Source organism: Anguilla anguilla, chromosome 13 (genome assembly GCF_013347855.1).
Source record: "Anguilla anguilla isolate fAngAng1 chromosome 13, fAngAng1.pri, whole genome shotgun sequence".
Lineage (NCBI taxonomy): Eukaryota > Metazoa > Chordata > Actinopteri > Anguilliformes > Anguillidae > Anguilla > Anguilla anguilla.
The window spans coordinates 7382610-7402909 of NC_049213.1; the positions used below are offsets into that span (position 1 = coordinate 7382610).

A 20300-nucleotide genomic window follows, 5' to 3' on the forward strand; every position below is an offset into this window, starting at 1 on the left:
TTTGCAGTGCTGAACTTGGGAATCACAGTGGACAGGCAATGCAAAGGAAAGTGTGGCCAATGAGACGTGTCAGGTGTGTTTACGTAGCCCGATGCAGAGAGCCTGTATTTGGGTCAAAGGCACTGAGGTTCACACCCAGACTCATTCAAGGATCTAATGACCACGGTGTGACACGACTATGGTTTAACGTCTCAGTCATGACAACCCCCTGCAAAACAGCGTCCCTATCATTGTGCTGGGGCATTGGGTTTCTGATCCAGAGGGAAAGCCTATACCCACCCAGGTGAGTCCACCATGGAAAAGTGCTCCTGCCAGCCGACAGTCTGATCCAGAGTGAATTGCAGTGCAAACAAGTGCAAAGATCAGGGATCCAAATGCAGTAATAAGTGCAACAAGTACAGTCTCTGTTCCCAACCTGTCAACTACCTCACCGTGCATTAAACTAAACTATAAAATAATAGCAAAAGCATGAAACTGCATTTGATGAGTTATAGCAAAGAAGCATGAGCGCTGAAAACAGAAGAAGGAAGTTTCACCTGATCAGGTGTGAGAGTGGGAGGCAGAGCAGACAGGATCATCACTGCCCCAGTGCACTGTGGGAGCTAGAGGCCCATCACTGCCCCAGTGCACTGTGGGAGCTAGAGGCCCATCACTGCCCCAGTGCACTGTGGGAGCTATAGGCCCATCACTGCCCCAGTGCACTGTGGGAACTAGAGGCCCATCACTGCCCCAGTGCACTGTGGGAGCTAGAGGCCCATCACTGCCCCAGTGCACTGTGGGAGCTATAGGCCCATCACTGCCCCAGTGCACTGTGGGAGCTATAAGCCCATCACTGCCCCAGTGCACTGTGAGAGCTATAGGTCCATCACTGCCCCAGTGCACTGTGGGAGCTAGAGGCCCATCACTGCCCCAGTGCACTGTTGGAGCTATAGGCCCATCACTGCCCCAGTGCACTGTGGGAGCTAGAGGCCCATCACTGCCCCAGTACACTGTGGAAGAAAGTTTCACACGAAGCAAGGCAATTCTAAAATGGGAAAATATATTTTTTCAGTCAAGACCAATATTTCAAGAGCACAACTGACTACTTAAGCCATCTAACCACCATATTTCAGGGTCAGAGGACAAAGCCATCTAAACTCTCTGCTGCACACGGAGAACTGTGCCTTTCAGTAGCCTTTATACATAATCTGAAGAGTGCGCTTTTCAATATAAACTCCCTGCTGAACACTGACTGCACTTTTATATATAAACTCCCTGCTATACACTGACTGCACTTTTCCATATAAACCCCCTGCTACACACTGACTGCAATTTCGATATAAACTCCCTGCTGTACACTAACTGCACTTTTATATATAAACTCCCTGCTACACACTGACTGAAATTTCTATATAAACTCCCTGCTACACACTGACTGCAATTTCTAGATAAACTCCCTGCTACACACTGACTGCACTTTCCATATAAACTCCCTGCTATACACTGACTGCACTTTTATATATAAACTCCCTGCTACACACTGACTGCAATTTCTATATAAACTCCCTGCTATACACTGACTGCAATTTCTATATAAACTCCCTGCTACACACTGACTGCACTTTCCATATAAACTCCCTGCTACACACTGACTGCACTTTTCTGCCTCATGGGGCCCTCAGGCCAGCCTTCTAATCAACACTGTCTGTGTTCCTGATTAAAATTTCTTTAAAAGAAACACGGCGTTGCATTTTGTTTAACTCCCCAAAGTGATTCTCCCTCCGCAGGGAAAAATAGTTTTTCCCTTTGCTGGAGCCCAGCAGTATCAAATATTAATGTTTTATCTTTTACTCTTTCTTTCCACAGCTTTTCATCTTCGCCTGCGGTTGGTGGAGTGTTCTTCTCCTCCTCTGATATTTTGGCACACAGCGGGCTTCGGTTAGAGGGGTGTGGCCTGCGCCTCCCCCTCTGCTTCAAGGGCGCGCTCCAAAACCCCGGCCAGAACATGTCGAGTTTGAGCCGAACAAGCATGGCTTCCAATCAATTCAAAACAGCCAGTCTCTGAACAACAGGCAAAAACGTCTGTAAAAGACTATAATCATCACCTGCAATGAGGCCTGACCAACAGTGCAGGCTGGTGAAGCAGCTGATTGGCTGGCACAAATCATGTGATTCCAGTTTGAATGGTTCTCTGCACTGGCTGCGATGTAATAAGCAGCATGGTGGCAGATCCAGACGAAGCACACCCTGTGCTTCCTGAAGCAAGCGACACATCAGCGTCTGAACGGCCAGCCCATTTACACTTATCACACACTTATACAAGACAACTACACGTCATTACACTCCAAGACAACAGGTGGCGCCACTCGCCATTTATCAACTATGTAAGGTTAGAGTGAAAACTCAGAATAACAAGATTGTTTGCCAACTGTTCAGTGATGAAACCGAGGTTAGTTTTTCACTCAGCCTGTCATAAAATGCTGAACTTTTCTGTGGAGTTTCGGAAACAGGGAGCTTTGAAAAAGCGGGAGGTTCCAGACAGCGGTCGAGCGCTCGGTCGCGCACTTCCATTCGCACCTCGTTAGCATCGCTTCTGAAGCGCGACCCAACGATCGCTGCCTAGTGCGGGGAGCCTAAAAAACAGCTTTCGGATCAGCGAAGCGCGGCACATTTTACGCGACGTGCTCGCACGCCCACACGCGGCCGTCTGCGTCCGCGGCGACGGCGGCGTCCGTGGCAGGCGGGAGCCCTAAACGAGGCCGCGGTGGGAGGCGGAACAGGGGCCAGGGAAAGCTCCGCCCACACGCGGGGGGCAGGTCTGTCTGCGGGCGGGGGCCGCCGGCTCCGATTGAGAGCCGGAGCTGGGAGACGAGGGGGCGCCCTGATGAGGGCCCATATGAGGGAGGGGGGTTGTAGGGGATGGGGTTTGGGGGAATGAGGGTGGGTAAGGCCCATATGAGGGGAGGGGGGTTGTAGGGGATGGGGTATGGGGGAATGAGGGTGGGTAAGGCTCATATGAGGGGGGTTGTAGGGGATGGGGTATGGGGGAATGAGGGTGGGTAAGGCCCATATGAGGGGAGGGGGGTTGTAGGGGATGGGGTATGGGGGAATGAGGGTGGGTAAGGCTCATATGAGGGGGGTTGTAGGGGATGGGGTATGGGGGAATGAGGGTGGGTAAGGCCCATATGAGGGATGGGGTATGAGGGATGAGGGTGGGTAAGGCCCATATGAGGGGAGGGGGGTAGTAGGGGCTTAGAGAGCAGAGGTGTCTCCGGGTCCTCGGGTGATTGACAGCCGCGACGCGGGAGACCCACCGGCTCGCCGTAGCGGAACTCAGACGCCGGCACAGCCGACTGCTCGCGGTCGCCCCGTCAGTCGCAGCCGACGCCCCCGCCGACAGCCCGTCCGTCACGCCAGCCTGCTCCCGCGCTCACCCGCAGACCCGCCGCGTCCGACACCCCGCCCACCCACAGGTCCCCCCCCCCCCCCCCCCCAGCTCTCGTCTCGCTCGCCCCCCCCTCCGAGGTCGCCCGCCCTCATCGGCCAGCGAAAGCGGGAGCGGGATAACGAGTCCACTCTTACATAACGACGAGACAAGGCCGGGGCGCGAAACCAACGCGGTCCGCCGTGTCGTCACGGAGTCGGCGGGGCACTCCCGCGTGCGCTTGTCGTCCTCGGCGACGGGCCCGCGTGTGTTTTTGCTTTTTTTTTCTCGGCGCCGTGAAAGGGGAACGCGCCGCCCGCCGTCATAACCTGGGAAATTAATCGAACGGGTTATTCGTCGGAATGAAATTAATTTCGGCATTCATCAGCGCCGTCAGGGTCCTTAGGCTTTCATTAGTCCTGTTTTTTTCTTTTTTTTTTTACACATTTTTTTTTGCACGCAATTCCACGCAATTCCACTCCATTCCATTCTCTCGGCCCGACGTAATTAATTTGCGCACAAACGCGGTTCGAAACGAGCACGGGTTGAAACAACAGTTTAAATTGGAGTGGAATGCAAATCGAATCCGAATCGTCTGTCGACTAGACAAAGAGATCCGACGGCCTGTGGGGGGAGAGACCGCGAAGCAGCTCCGTGAGAGATTACTGAACATCTTTCTTCATCAGTTTTTTAAACTGATTTTTTTTTTTTTAGCGAGCAGAACAAATGTATTTGTTTTTTTGTCTGTCGCATGACAAAGAGCTGTCTGCCAGAGGTCTTTAAAAAAAACGGGCTCTCGATTTGCGGCGAACGCATTTCACAAGCGCAGGCGCGGCGATAAGACGTTCCTCGCGTCTCGAATTAACCCTGACCTGAGAGACGCGAGCGCCGCGAGCGATGAGCGTCACGCTCGCGCCGATCACCGACGTTCGCTTTATCGCCGTTCGCGTTCTGCGGGGGGGGAAAAACCCGCCCGCCGGCCCCTGGGAGTGTGAGACGGGCTCGTTACCGCCACCTCTGCCCCGCGCCGTGAAGAGAGACGCCCCGCCCCGCCCAACGCCGGGACCCTCTTCGGCACCCCGCCTTTGTGATGGAGGCCCAAACGGGGGCCTCGCACTCTCCTGGGCTGCCGAAAAACCCGGTTGTGCTCCCCCCGCCCCCCACCCCCTCTCACGACACCATGTTCCCCCTCCCCTCCCCTCCCCTCCCCTGCCCTCCACAGATGTGCTGACTCCAGATTTTCCGGCACTTTCCAGACCGTTTCAGAGCCGGCTAAGTGGCCTCGGGTGTCCAAGCGCCCCCCTCCCCCCCCCCCTTAATGCGCTCCTCTCCTCCGTTCCTCTCTCCTCCGCCAGCGTGACCCGCACTTCCCTCCGCACCAGGGAGGCATAACTCCGGTCCCGGGGGGGACGGCGTCCGCCGTTCTGCTTTTTTATATTCCCGCCAAATTACCTGGGCTTCATTTTCAAAATGGCCGCCCGCGTCGGCGAAACGTCTCCACCGAAGACGCGCGCGCAATCCGCGGCCGTGGGTCGCGACCTTTTCCAGAAACGTCTGCGCAAATAAACGACGGGGGTTAGCGAACCCGTAGCCTCAATGCGGAGGGTTTCAGTTGACTGGGGTAATGAGTCATCGCGCAACAGCGACCCCTGCTGGTCGACCGGGTGACCACACTGCTGTTGCACATGAACTGTCGTTCTTCAACCTGACTGTAAACTGAGGGGTGTTAAGTAGAGGCTAGTCTCGCATAGCCAGGCCTATCTCCTCACTTCGTTTCAGCGCTGGAGAAAGGTCTGGCTCAACCCATTATCACTCCGGTATAAGGGGGAAAAAAACGCTCTGGCCTGTTTGTATTTCTTTAAACCAATCACAATCGTCTTGGGCGGCGCTAAGCCCAGGATGCAGCGACGGTGCCCTTGCAAAAAAACGGTGACGCGCAGACAGCGGAAGGGGAGGAGCATTCCGACTGAAATAGTCGGCCAATGGCGGGCTTATACTCACAGTCTACATCCTGTGAGTCAGACTAGTGAAGTCATTAAGATCAGAGGCCGGAGTGAACCCCCCGAAACGGATCGCCCGCGGTCGTGAGCGCGTAGCCAGGGCCCAGGGCTCCAGAGGGAGGGTGGGCGGGGCGACGGGCTGGTTGGCACGGCGACGAGGTGGGGGCGGGGCTCTCGTTAGGGCCTGCGCGCAGTGGGCGGGAAAAGCAGCCAGAGTCCTTCAGATTCAGATGTGCCTCAAACTCATTAACTCTGGCACTAGAGAACGGCATTATATATGCAGGAACTGATTAGTGTGTGTATGTGTGTGTGTTCTTGTGCGTGTGTGCCTGTGTGTGCCTGCGTGTCTGTATGAGAGAGAGAAAGAGTTTGTGTGTGTGTGTGTGTATGTGTGTGTGTGTGTGTGTGTTTGCATATGCATGTCAACAGCTGTGGATCCAATCCAACACAACAACTGACTGATATTATGCAGAATTGCTGTATACGTCTTGAAGATGCTTTAAATGATCACTCACACACGCACACACACGCAAGCATACGCATACACACACACACAGACAAGCACGCACGCGCACACACACACACATAAACACCTGCACGCGCGCACACACACACACACACACATAAACACATGCACACACAAGCACGCGCGCACACACACACACATCGCGCTCTTACGATCGAAATACGAGCGGCCCGTAGCCCGCAGTAAATCGGACACGCGGAGAGGGAGAGTCTACGCTCCGAACCCGGAGCCTGCTCGACGCGCAGCCCTTAATTCACTTCCTGTTTGTGCCCTGACAGAACCACGCTGAGGGCTCTGATCTAATCGCCCCGGACCACTTCCTCCCAATTTGCGCGCTCGTTATGGTATGTACCGTTCACTCTGTTTTGCGCACTGATACAGACCTAGAGCCGGGGAGCTCTAATCGAACGGGCGACGGTCCGGAGCGAGCGCTCGCAAGCGTCCGGAGCACTTCCTGTCGTCATCTTCTCTTCCTGTTATTTGGCGGGAACGGGGTTTTCCCCCGTAACGTTTGGCCGGAATGCTTCGGTGCTCCGACAGGGCGCGGCACGGCGCCATGGAAACGGCGGCGCCTCACGCACGAGCGGGTACGGCCGGACACGCCCCCCCCCCGGCACGCGCCCAACCTCACGGGCCGGAAGCCGGGAATCTAGACGGCCCCGCCGCTCCCTCTCCAGCTGGGCCGGTGAGCGCAGCCATTTATCACCTACTCACAGGCGCAAATTGGCCGCGTTTTGGCTGTCCGTCGTTCCCCCTCGGCCTCCCCGGGAGCTGGCCAACCGCCCCCACCCCCGGCCCCCTCACCCCCACCCCCCCCCCACCCATCATATGGCCGATAATGGCCTTTGCCAAATACCAACGGGCAGGGTATTTTAGTTGGAGTATAAACTCCGCTCGCCTTCTGCTTCTGTGGGCAAAGACTTCCTGTGTGCGTGTCACAGCTGGCCTGTGGGAGGGGTGCGTGGGAAATGTAGTGTCTGGAGCCGCAATCAGCCTTCTGTGTCATAATAATTATCTGTGCCAGGTGCCTGCCGCTCTCCCTCATCTGTATTAGGGCTTCTCAGACTCCGTTCTGGAACCTTCCTGTTCGTGTTAGTTTTTGTTACACACTGTGTATCATATCTTGGTACATTATAAATGAAGGGTGTTGAAAGCAAATTTTTAGTTCTTTCATTATTTTTTCTTGAAACTTATTTAAACACAATGCAGGATTGACTGATTGTCGTTCATTTGTCTTTAGCCTCATTCATTTTAAGGTCAAAGATGCAAAAACCATTAAGGCTTGGTTTCCATAACCAGGCATCCAAGCTGCAGACAAATATGACTCCAGTGTTTTCACCAGTCCGTTTATAACATAATCCATTTTTATTTAAAACCTAGCATCTTTCTAAAGGAATCGTTTTTCACACAACACATATCAGGAAAGGACATCATGAGTTGACCTGACTGATTAAAAAACCTGGAAGGTGAACATGGGGCATTTATTCTTCACCGTGTACATAGCTACTGCTAGCATGGCTCTAATAGGATAAATCATCCCCGAGCAATAGAAGTACCTAATTAAAAACAATTAAAAGCTTGTTTCAGCTCGGGTTGCAATTAAGGCTAAAACGATCAGCAGCACAAACGGGACAGGGCTCGAGAAAGCCCCGCTCCGTTGCACATGGGCACGCTGGCTAATACCAATATCTGACCCAAAAAACAGAAGCGGCCTCACCCTTCACGTATTCTCACTCTTGGGAGTTCTGTCGTCAATCAATGCAGCACCCACGCTGTCTAAATAGCAAATGAACTTGTGCCCATGTGGGTGGCTTGGTCTTAAAATGAAGTGTGGTCATGGTAATTGTTGCCGCGTTGATATTTTTGTGCAGAGGAAAGCGTTGACGTCACGGCCGACAAAAACCTGGTCTTAATTCATGTTGCGGTTTCATTGTTATTTTAAGGGCGGAATAGTAATATAGAAATGCTTGCCATTCTCACACTGTAGAACCTTAACAACGAAGGTCCTTCTTCAGTCCTGTCCCTCGCTCTCATTCTCAGTAATGTGAATCTACTTTTTCATACTTTTCATTTCAATGACCACTGAAAACATAATGTGAATGAAATTAAGTGAAATGAACGCACTCACGTTGAATGGAAAAAGTGGCACATCTACTGCATAGAGCAGGGTTAAACCTGCAGACACTGCGGCCCTCCAGGACTGGAGTTAAACCTGCAGATGCTGTGGTCCTCCAGGACTGGAGTTAAACCTGCAGACGCTGCGGCCCTCCAGGACTGGAGTCAAACCTGCAGACGCTGTGGCCCTCCAGGACTGGAGTTAAACCTGCAGATACTGTGACCCTCCAGGACTGGAGTTAAACCTGCAGACGCTGCGGCCCTCCAGGACTGGAGTTAAACCTGCAGACGCTGTGGCCCTCCAGGACTGGAGTTAAACCTGCAGACACTGCGGCCCTCCAGGACTGGAGTTAAACCAGCAGGCACTGCGGCCCTCCAGGACTGGAGTTAAACCTGCAGACGCTGCGGCCCTCCAGGACTGGAGTTAAACCTGCAGACGCTGTGGCCCTCCAGGACTGGAGTTAAACCTGCAGACACTGCGGCCCTCCAGGACTGGAGTTAAACCTGATTTTGAGACAGAGGCATCAGGAAAGCAGAGGGAGGAAGTGCTCGTTTGTACTTCCTGCTTGGTCCACCCATGCCAGCCTCAGCACATCCAAATACACCGGCAGTCAGAGGAGCTGCTAAGAGGAGGAAACAGCTCAGCTTATTCTCTTTAGCCACTGAGGTTTTCCGGTTGAGCCACCAGACACTATTTCAGTGTTCGGAGCCCATGAAAGGGATACACCCTGAATCAATGAATAGCATTTTAATTCTCCTCCATTGGTGAATGGTGAATGAAACCCTATAAAAGCCTATGTTAAAACATGGCTTAAAGACCCTGGGCTTCCTAAAGCCGATTTATGGTGTTTCAGAAGGGCATTATGTACAATTTGCTGCTGAGAAACAACAAAATGGCGAGTGTAAAATCAACTCTGATGAAGTACCTTTAACTCTTAATTGTGCGTGGTCCCTGTTGGACTCATTACAAAGTAATGTTGAGTAACACTACTTTTTATTTAAACCTTTATCATTTTACTTACAATGGAAAGGTTTATTATTATATAATCAACATTTCCATTGTAGTTTCTGACAAATGGCATGGCACTACTGCATGTACAAACTGTATAGTAATCAGCATGGTGCTCAGAAAAGCATTATACGGCTAGTTACTTTTATGGTATAAAGTGCTTTTTGTGGCATTTAAGTGAAGCACACTACTACTACTACTACCACTAATGATAATAAATGGAGTGCTTTGCTTAAATTAGGTCCTCCAGAGACCAGGCTGTTTTCAGTATTTTTATTTTTTTGTCATAATACAAGTGTCATAACACAAGATGGCAAAAAACATGTTGCAAACATGTTCAAAAATGGTATTAATTTTCTTTTCATTGACTGTCCCTTGTCGTGTAGGTTTCGGCACCGTAGAACAGATAAAGGCATAGTAGTACCTGAGATAAACACCAGACACTCGTGTCCTCTACAGGGGACAATAGGTGTGAGATTCAAAAGCGCGATTGGCAGCGTGGTAGTAAGGTTAGGGACCCGGGCTAGTAACGTCGAGGTTCTGGGTTTGATTCCTAAGGTGGGACACGCTGCCGCCGTACCCTCGGGCAAAGAGCTCAACCCGAATCGCTCCTGTAAATATCCAGCCGTGTAAACGGACTGTTTAATCCGTGAAAATCGCTACGGAGAGAAGAGCGTCTGCTAAATGCCCAAAAATGGAGACGTGAATAGGAAAGGGCTTTGCGCTAAATGAGCCCCGTAGCCCGCGCGCAGGAAATAGCCGCCTAACCGCCGCAAGCTTAAGGCAAACGACAGCAGCGGAGCGGAAACTCTCAGCGGACGGATCCGTAATGGCGGCCGCTGTTTGGCAGCGGGGCGAACATCGTAATTACACGCCGCCGCCCCGCACACCTGCCGGGGCGGGTGAATTACGAGCGCGTCGCTCACGTAGAGCGCGGAGAGGTGGGGAGGGGAAAGGTAAGAGAGAGAGAGCGTGTAAAAGAGGGCAGAGAGGAGCGCCTCCCTCCCCCCCGCCCCCTACGCGGGCCACGAGGGGTTCTTTCAGTGGCGGACAGCTGGCTCCAGCGGACCCCGTCACTCACAGGGCCCGACACACGGGCCAGCGCAAGCAGGCGGCGCGGCGCGGCGGAGCGCGGATCAGAACTCGCTCCCTGCTGCCAGCCCAGAGGCACCGAGCTCCATCACAGTCCTGCACTGCCCAGAGGCACCGAGCTCCATCACAGTCCTGCACTGCCCAGAGGCACCGAGCTCCATCACAGTCCTGCACTGCCCAGAGGCACCGAGCCCCGTCACAGAACCATCACAGTCCTGCACTGCCCAGAGGCACCGAGCCCCGCCACAGAACCATCACATTCCTGCACTGCCCAGAGGCACCGAGCCCCGTCACAGAACCATCACATTCCTGCACTGCCCAGAGGCACCGAGCCCCGTCACAGAACCATCACAGTCCTGCACTGCCCAGAGGCATCGAGCCCCGTCACAGAACCATCACAGTCCTGCACTGCCCAGAGGCACCGAGCCCCATCACAGAACCATCACAGTCCTGCACTGCCCAGAGGCACTGAGCCCCATCACAGAACCATCACAGTCCTGCACTGCCCAGAGGCATCGAGCCCCGTCACAGAACCATCACAGTCCTGCACTGCCCAGAGACACCGAGCCCCGTCACAGAACCATCACAGTCCTGCACTGCCCAGAGGCACCGAGCCCCGTCACAGAACCATCACAGTCCTGCACTGCCCAGAGGCACTGAGCCCCGTCACAGAACCATCACAGTCCTGCTGCCAGCCCAGAGGCACTGAGCCTCGTCACAGAACCATCACAGTCCTGCACTGCCCAGAGACACCGAGCCCCGTCACAGAACCATCACAGTCCTGCACTGCCCAGAGGCACCGAGCCCCGTCACAGAACCATCACAGTCCTGCACTGCCCAGTGTGGACAACCAGGCCAAACCCAAACTCACACACACACACCCACAACCAGCCCAAACCCAAACTCACACACACACACCCACAACCAGCCCAAACCCAAACTCACACACACACACCCACAACCAGCCCAAACCCAAACTCACACACACACAACCAGCCCAAACCCAAACTCACACACACACCCACAACCAGCCCAAACCCAAACTCACACACACCCACAACCAGCCCAAACCCAAACTCACACACACACACCCACAACCAGCCCAAACCCAAACTCACACACACACACCCACAACCAGCCCAAACCCAAACTCTCACACACACACAATCAGCCCAAACTCACACACACCCACAACCAGCCCAAACCCAAACTCACACACACACACCCACAACCAGCCCAAACCCAAACTCACACACACACAACCAGCCCAAACCCAAACTCACACACACACACACACACCCACAACCAGCCCAAACCCAAACTCACACACGCACACCCACAACCAGCCCAACCCCAAACTCACACACACACAACCAGCCCAAACCCAAACTCACACACACACAACCAGCCCAAACCCAAACTCACACACACACCCACAACCAGCCCAAACCCAAACTCACACACACACACCCACAACCAGCCCAAACCCAAACTCACACACACACCCACAACCAGCCCAAACCCAAACTCACACACACACACCCACAACCAGCCCAAACCCAAACTCACACACACACAACCAGCCCAAACCCAAACTCACACACACACACAACCAGCCCAAACCCAAACACACACACACACACACACACCCACACACACACACACACCCACAACCAGCCCAAACCCAAACTCACACACACACACACACACACACACAAACACAATCAGCCCAAACTCACACACACACACACACACACACAACCAGCCCAAACCCAAACTCACACACACACACACACACACACAACCAGCCCAAACCCAAAGCCACTTTTACTGCTGGAGATCAGTGTAAATCCGTGTCCGAAAGCAGGCCACACCGACAGCACCCTCCCTTTGGGCTGTCCCGAACCCCACTGCCGAGGGGGCGGGGGGGGGGCATCCCTATTCTGAGACGTCTCTTTTCGGAGCGCGGACCGGTTTCCATCGGAAGGGGAGGGGCGTCTGTCGCACGCAGGCGTACGCATCGCCCTGACAGATGGACTGAGTAATTAATCTCACATGAGGGAGACTCTGAGACACACACCCTGCCTACACCCCCTCCCCCCCCACTCCACCCGGTCTGCACCAACCTGCTGCGCTTTCAGATGTACCCCACTCCCCCCCACCCCCCCCTTCCCCGCCCCCCCTTGGGGAATGCTTCGGAATGCGCCCCTTCCTCAGATGGAGCATCTGTTTACATGGCGGGAACACGAATCTTTTCACGCGTCAGGAACACAAATCTGTTTACATGTCAGGAACAAGGATCTGTTCACACGGCAGGAACATGGATCTGTTCACACAGCGGGAACACGGATCTGTTCACGCATCAGGAACACGGATCTGTTCACATATCAGGAACATGGATCTGTTCACACGGCAGGAACATGGATCTGTTCACACGGCAGGAACATGGATCTGTTCACGCATCAGGAACACGGATCTGTTCACATATCAGGAACATGGATCTGTTCACACGGCAGGAACATGGATCTGTTCACACGGCAGGAACATGGATCTGTTTACATGTCAGGTACATGGATCTGTTCACACGGCGGGAACACGGATCTGTTCACACGGCGGGAACATGGATCTGTTCACACGTGGGGAACATGGATCTATTCACACGGCAGGAACATGGATCTGTTCACACGGCGGGAACATGGATCTGTTCACACGGCGGGAACATGGATCTGTTCACACGTTAGGAACACGGCGAGCCATTAAGAGGGTTCTCGCTCGCGGGCGGCGGCAGCGAGCGAGGACGCGTGGGAGGGCGGGGGCGAGCGCGCCCTCGTTCGTCGTGGCGGAGCCTCAGAACGCGGGAGGGGGGCGGCCCGGCGCACGCCTGTCAGGCGATGAGGGTCTGGCGTCACAGAATTTTTTGGCAAAAACGACACGCCGTACGGAGATCCTGCCGCGTTTCCAAGCCTTTCCTTTCTGGTTTCCTTTCTGAAAGGTGAATCATAATCCACGGGTTTAGCCCACAGATACATGTTCCATTTCGCTGTGAAGGGCGTGTGTTTCTTTACAGTGTGTGACGCTGAGCTGAGTGTTAACACGTTAAATGCAAAACAGCCCTTTTCCTGGAGGCTTATTGGTCGACCAGCCCTGTGGCAGCACAAGGATAAGATTCTACGCGCATGCTAGCTAAGTTCAGGATGGAACTCTCCATGCTTAGCATCATTAGCACTGAATACCCTATGACAAGAAGGACAAAGGCTTGTGTTCAAAAAGAACCTGTCACTATTTTCTGAGCGTCTAAGGATATTTGTGTTTGGCTCAAGGGCAGTACTGAACTCAAACTGGTGTTGTGATCATGAAAACCACCATTGGGCGAGGGGGTTGCCTGTAGAGGTGGGGTACTTATTTTGTCCTTGAGTTTACTCAAGTACTTTTTTTGCCACTACGGACCGTATCCTTCAGTTTTACTTGACACAGACACACAGAACACTGGGGCAGGTCAGGCTTTTCTCCTGGTCGGGGTGGGGGGGGGGGGGGGGGGGGGGGGGGGGGAGGGGTGGGGAGAGGAGAGGAGCAGGTGGTTGGGCCAGAGCATTTTGCCACTGAGCCAGAGCCCGCTAGAAAACATTTCTGACAGATAAACGACAAGCCAGTCTCAGTCACTCTCCTGCCGGCCTGTACAATGAGGTGAACTCAATGATACTGTAAAAATCGTGACTCAAAAATATAGAATTCCATTAGAATTGCAGACTAATTAAAAGTGAATAAGCATCGACAGCTGTCTTCAATAATTACAAGGCTTTAGTAGACGGATAGGCTACAGGCGTTGTTTGATAAACATTTTGTTTAGCTCTTCTGGGAAACAAAGACATAAAAACGGACAAAGCAAGGCTACATTTCAGAAATCGCAGCCCAAGATCATGAAACATTTGGGCTTAAGCCGATGGTTGTGTGTCGTGTGCTCAAGGGAATGGAAGACAACAAAAGTAAAATATCAGGCTTTGTGGAAAATGAATTTGTTAAATGGAGTTAACTACCTCTTACACTTGACAGTGATTCCATCCATCCATCCATCCATTATCTACACCTGCCTATCCTGAGCAGGGTCGTGGGGGATGCTGGAGCCTATCCCAGTGTGCAGTGGGTGAGAGGCAGGAATACACCCTGGACAGACCGACAATCTATCACAGCACACACACACCATTCACTCACACACTCATACCTAAGGGGAATTTAAAGTCTCCAATTAGCCTAGCCAGCATGTCTTTGGACTGTGGGAGGAGACCGGAGTACCCAGAGGAAACCCATGCAAACTCCACACAGAAAGGCCCCAAGCCAAGATTCAAACCCACAACCTTCTTGCTGTGAGGCGACAGTGCTACCCACTGCACCACCGTGCCGCCCCAAAGTGCTTCCAAAACAATTAAAAAAGAGAGTTGGTGACAAGAACGCAAATGCGTGATGCGTGCAGGAGAACATCTCATCCTGCAAGCTACATCTGCAAGCGCAACTTGCTTTGGCCAACAAAGAATACATGTGAGATAGGCTATTGATTATTTGTAGGCCATCATATCATGTTCTGACGTCAACGTGACATTTCTGTAAACTCCTTTCATGACTACAGGCCTACCTCTTCAGAGGCCTCGAGTAAACATGGGTGTGCCAATGCCAGGCCGATTTAGCCTAAAGACAGTATGAAATATTAAAACACCTTTTTATGACGTTTCAGCACTTTAGCTAGGTTATTGACGGAACACTGAAATGAGTGTTTGTGGAGCACTTCTCACCTGAAAATAATACAAATATTAAAACCGGATTGCGGAGTAGCTTCCAGCTGTGGGGGGTAAATGCGAGGACACCACATGTGACTGGGCAAATACACAGCGCATAAAAACCTGCATTCCACAAGCACACACACACAGTGTGACGCTAGAAGCTTTTCTATGCCTTTTGTTTTTGTTTTTTGGTGTATCGGTCGTGCCTTGAAGTTTTCATTAGATGAAAAAAATTCTAATTTTCCGACTACATTTCTTACGTTTAAGAATTTAAGAAACTGCCCGTGATTTCTCTTTTCCTCAAGAAAACGGTCCCGCCCCTAACTGCCAGCACTCTGCTTCGTGTCACTCACTTTAACAGACACCAGCCGATCCAACATGGGGCGGCATAGCTCAGGAGGTATGAGCGGTTGTCTGGCAGTCGGAGGGTTGCCGGTTCGATCCCCGCTCTGGGCGTGTCGAAGTGTCCCTGAGCGAGACACCTAACCCCTAACTTCTCTGGTGAATGAGAGGCATCAATTGTAAAGCGCTTTGGATAAAAGCGCTATATAAATGCAGTCCATTTACCATTTACCAATACTCAGGAAAGACACGGGTTTGAGTTATCCATAACGCTCCAGTAAAAGCGACTACGGGGAGCTGATCGTCCCCATGAGGAGTCTGCCTTAGCGGAGAGCTGCAGAGTCGGGGAAGGACGGGCCGGAACCCGCCATCACCTGCTCACCGAGGTACCGGCCGCAGAAAGGAGACCTGCTTCCCTTTGCCGTCTAATTTACGTGCTAATGCGTCCTCGCCTTCTCGCTGCGTGGAAATGCTAACAGCCGCCGTTTCCGCCACGCACGTTTCGTACGCCGGGCCGCGAAGCGATCGGCTCCCGTGGCACGCCGGCGCGACGCGAAGGCCGAACGAGGAGGGCAAGCGGAAGAATCCGGAAGGGTCGCGCGCGCGAGGAGGACGCCGCCGTTTCCTAAAAAATGAGCCGCCGCCCCCGGCGTGGTGTTAGTGCACACGGGAAGCAGGAGAGGAAGGGGCTGCTGGGAGATTTTAGGACTACGGGAGAGAGATACGGAGAGAGATTGCGGCCAGATTTAGAGCGAGAGTCGCGGGGGCGGGAGGGGCCTGATGTGGACGAACGAGTGACAGCCTCGCATTCGGGCGGGGTCCGACCAGGTGGGTCCTCCAAACAGGGGTGCAGCGCAAAATTCTGGGCCCTGTGCATACGCAGTCTTTGTGGGGTCCCTTAAAATTGTAGACCGAAGCAAGCTCTGCCCCTCCCCTCACTGTGGCGCTCCTGGCCCAAAGGCCCGGCCTGCATCTTATCCACCCCCCCCTCGCCCTCCCCCCCCCTCCCGCTCCGACCGCTGGGCGACCCACCGGTGCCTGGGACAGATGCCACACGGCCTCCCAGCGGGCACTAACCGGCAAAGCAGGTGGAATCTGGCTTTGGTCCAAGCGCTATTTCAGCAGCCAATCGCGGCCGAGGCAGAGGCGCGGAAGCACGCAGAGAGCCAGTCATAACAGCCGAGCGTCCGCGCCGATCGATCGGTTCCGCCGCGCGGACGGGAAGCTTCGGTGGCGCTGAATAAAAGGCTTCCGCGTGCGCGCGCCCGCTGGGGGGAGGGGGGGGGGCGGGGGGCTCCGCTCCGAACAGACAGACAGAGACGCCTCGGCTGTGATGAATCAGACCAGACACCCCTCAGCTGGATCAACCCCGAGAACAACCAGCGCACAGAGGCGTCTGAATGGACAGCACCTGTTCCTCTATTATAGAGCTCTAATGAGGCTTCTGTGTGTGTGTATGTGTGTGTGTGTGTGTGTTTGTGGGTGGGTGAGGAAAAGAAAGAGTGTGTGTGGGTGAGGGAGAGAGACAGAGTGTGTGTGTGTGTGTGTGTGTGCACGTGTATGTGTGGGTCAGCATGACAGAGAGAGAGAGTGTGTGTGCGGGTATGTTTGGGTGAGGAAAAGAGAGAGGGTGTGTGTGTGTGAGAGAGAGGGTGAGGGAGAAAGTGTGTGTGTGTGTGTGTGTACGTGTGTGCATGTATGTGTGTGTGTGTGTGGGTGAGGGAGAGTGTGTGTGTGTTCGTGTTGGAAATATTTTCCCTATTAGGATTCCCCCACCATCTGGGAGTTGCTCATATCTTAGTATTTTGATACTGAAAACGTTTTTTTTTCTACACCTCTGGATTCCAATTAACAGAGACACAGGTATCATTCTCAGATATCCACACTGGAATTTACAGCGTGAGCTGAGATGCACTCATCTGTCTCATAAAATCAAAGGAGACAACGTCCTCAGTGGCTCTGCTCCACAAACACCATTAATGATGCACCAGGCAGAGGCAGAGACACATATAAAAACTGACAAACGTATAGAGAATTTCTAGAAAAAAGACCACTGAGCCACTATCCTCCTCATGTGTCAGTGTGGTTCTCCTCTTCCTGTCGGAGTTGTTCCCCTCTTCCTGTCTGACCTGTTCCCCTCTTCCTGTCTGATCTGTTCCTCTCTTCCTGTCAGAGCTGTTCCTCTCTTCCTGTCTGAGCTGTTCCTCTCTTCCTGTCTGAGCTGTTCCTCTCTTCTTGTCTGAGCTGTTCCTCTCTTCTTGTCTGAGCTGTTCCCCTCTTCCTGTCTGAGCTGTTCGCCTCATCCTGTGTCAGCACCATTCTCTGATTCCTGTGTAAAGATCCGGTTCACAGCAGCCTTTCGTAGGCTTTATGGCACATAAAAGCGGAACATCCCAAAACAAACTCCAGCAGGCCACCGGCTTCTGTTCTCCGTTGTGCCTGTCAGGCACGCAGTAATTAGACCGGCGTATTAATTTATTTATTAATCAAAGCGCTCCCTCTGCACTGCTTGTGCAAGACAGACCTCGTTTTCAGCGCAGGACCTGGGGTGCAGGCCCTGAGGAAGGACAAGTAATGAGAACAAATAGGTTTGGAATGCAAATAGCAGGCCTCCACGTGCACTTCTGGGCCTGTTACATCACGGGGGGCGGGGCGGGGGGGCTCTTTTAATCTTCCGAAAGAAGCCGCTACCAAAACTGTTTCTGTATCTTAATGAGGCCAATAGCAGCAGACTAACGAACGGAAAACAAAGTGCTCACAAGGGCCTGTGACATTTAGAAAGCAATTAAGGGAAGGAGGATACCTGATACATAACCTGCCTCTACCCAGACACACACACACATACACACACACACTGCTCCGTCTCTGCCCAGACATACACGAAGACATGCGCGCAAGGTCTACCTCTGCCTAGGTCTTACAGCATTCTCACAGGTGTAAAGGGCTAAAAACCACATCAGGGACATGCAGCATAGCCACTGGTCAGAATCTCAGAGGGGCGGTACATGGAAATGTGACACATTTGACACATGCCCCCCTGTGTCTCACATTTTGGGTCACTGAGGCTGGCTACATTCTCAAAAGCTCAGAACAGCACCGCTTTTGCCTGGCTGACTGAGGTATAAACCTGACAGTCTGGGCTGTGTGACCTTGCCAGAGCTCCCCGCACCATGACCCATTTTTACCCAGCAGCCCCTGGGGTCGTGTGTCCGGTACATTTATCTCAGAAAGCACGCCGCTGGCCTCCAGAGCGTCCAGCCCAAACCACGCCAACCCCCCAGACAAAACTAGAGCAAAAACACCGGCGATGTACTGTTCTGTACCCTCACTAGACTGCGAGAGAAAGACACAGAGAGAAACCAGGGAAACGTGTGCGAGAGAAAGAGAGAGAGAGCGAGAGACCAGGGAGATGTGTGTGAGAGAAAGAGAGAGAGACCAGGCAGATGTGTGTGAGAGAAAGAGAGAGAGACCAGGGAGATGCGTGCGAGAGAAAGAGAGAGAGAGCGAGAGACCAGGGAGATGTGTGTGAGAGAAAGAGAGAGAGACCAGGCAGATGTGTGTGAGAGAAAGAGAGAGAGACCAGGGAGATACGTGCGAGAGAAAGAGAGAGAGAGCGAGAGACCAGGGAGATGTGTGTGAGAGAAAGAGAGAGAGAGCGAGAGAGAGGGAGAGGCCAGGGAGATGTGTGTGAGAGAAAGAGAGAGAGACCAGGGAGATGTGTGTGAGAGAAAGAGAGACAGCGAGAGACAAAGAGAGAAGAGAGAGACCAGGGAGATATCAGAGAGAGAGAGACCAGGAACCCAGCCCTTCCACTTCCATGGCACAAGCAGACTGATTAACACTAGGGATTAAACCATGCATCGATCCGGAACAATGTATCGGTTCAAAGGGCAACGATCCGGTCCAATTAATACAATATACAAAAATCTATCTGTATCATTACGAATCATAGAAAAATACTTATTTAAATTTCTTATAGCGTTTTGCTCTCTATCAACACTGGCAACATCACTGTTTACATTTACATTGTTTACATTACTCGAGCTAGTGCCATTTTTTCCTTCTGTTAAACGTGACTTCAAATAAGTTTTTGTTTTCTCAACCTCATTTTGGATGCATATGTACATTGAAACAGGATTATGTTAGCTGGCTCATATACATATATTGATTGTTTCCTACTGTATCAGATCATCTTGGATCATATTGTGGTAAAATTTGTGATGTGAGGTTTACACCCCTAATTAACACCTCCATTTCCACTGCTGCTCTGAACAGCTGCAGGTAATTATAAAAGCTCACACTACGCACCAAGATACACCCACCCATGCATGCACCCAGGTACTCCATGCCCACTGAGACTCTCTATACCCACTGAGACTCTCCATACCCGCTGAGACTCTCCATACCCACTGAGACTCTCTGTACCAACTGAGACTCTCTATACCCACTGAGACTCTCCATACCCACTGAGACTCTCTGTACCAATTGAGACTCTCCATACCCACTGAGACTCTCTGTACCAACTGAGACTCTCTATACCCACTGAGACTCTCTGTACCCACTGAGACTCTCCATACCCACTGAGACTCTCTATAAAAACTGAGACCCTCCATACCCACCGAGACTCTCCATACCCACTGAGACTTTTCATACCCACTGAGACTCTCCATACCTACTGAGAATCTCCACCCCACTGAGAATCTCCATACCCACTGAGACACACACTCTTCATACCCACTGAAGCGCACACACGCACGCACGCACGCGCACACGCACACACACACACACACACACACACACACACACACGCTCAGCAGAAATCTCTATCCTTCTGCACCTGGGTTCCCCACTGGGGGAAATATATCCTCGAAATAATTTTTTCTGTGTTGGTTTTATCAGTGCATTTCCACTGGATTTATTCATGCATAAAGATACAGTCATGGCAAAATGTCATACAAATCACTTACTGTAGCTTCTATGAAATGCATGTATTCATTTAATAGGAAACACCAATGATTCAAACTCAAATATGTAATTCATA

General features: G+C 52.4%; 1 protein-coding gene across 17 annotated transcripts in view; it reads right to left on the bottom strand.

Moving 5' to 3' along the window:
- The window catches only part of ptprt (protein tyrosine phosphatase receptor type T), a 297385-nt gene that overhangs the window by 260222 nt on the left and 16863 nt on the right, over positions 1–20300 (bottom strand). The window lies entirely within an intron of this gene.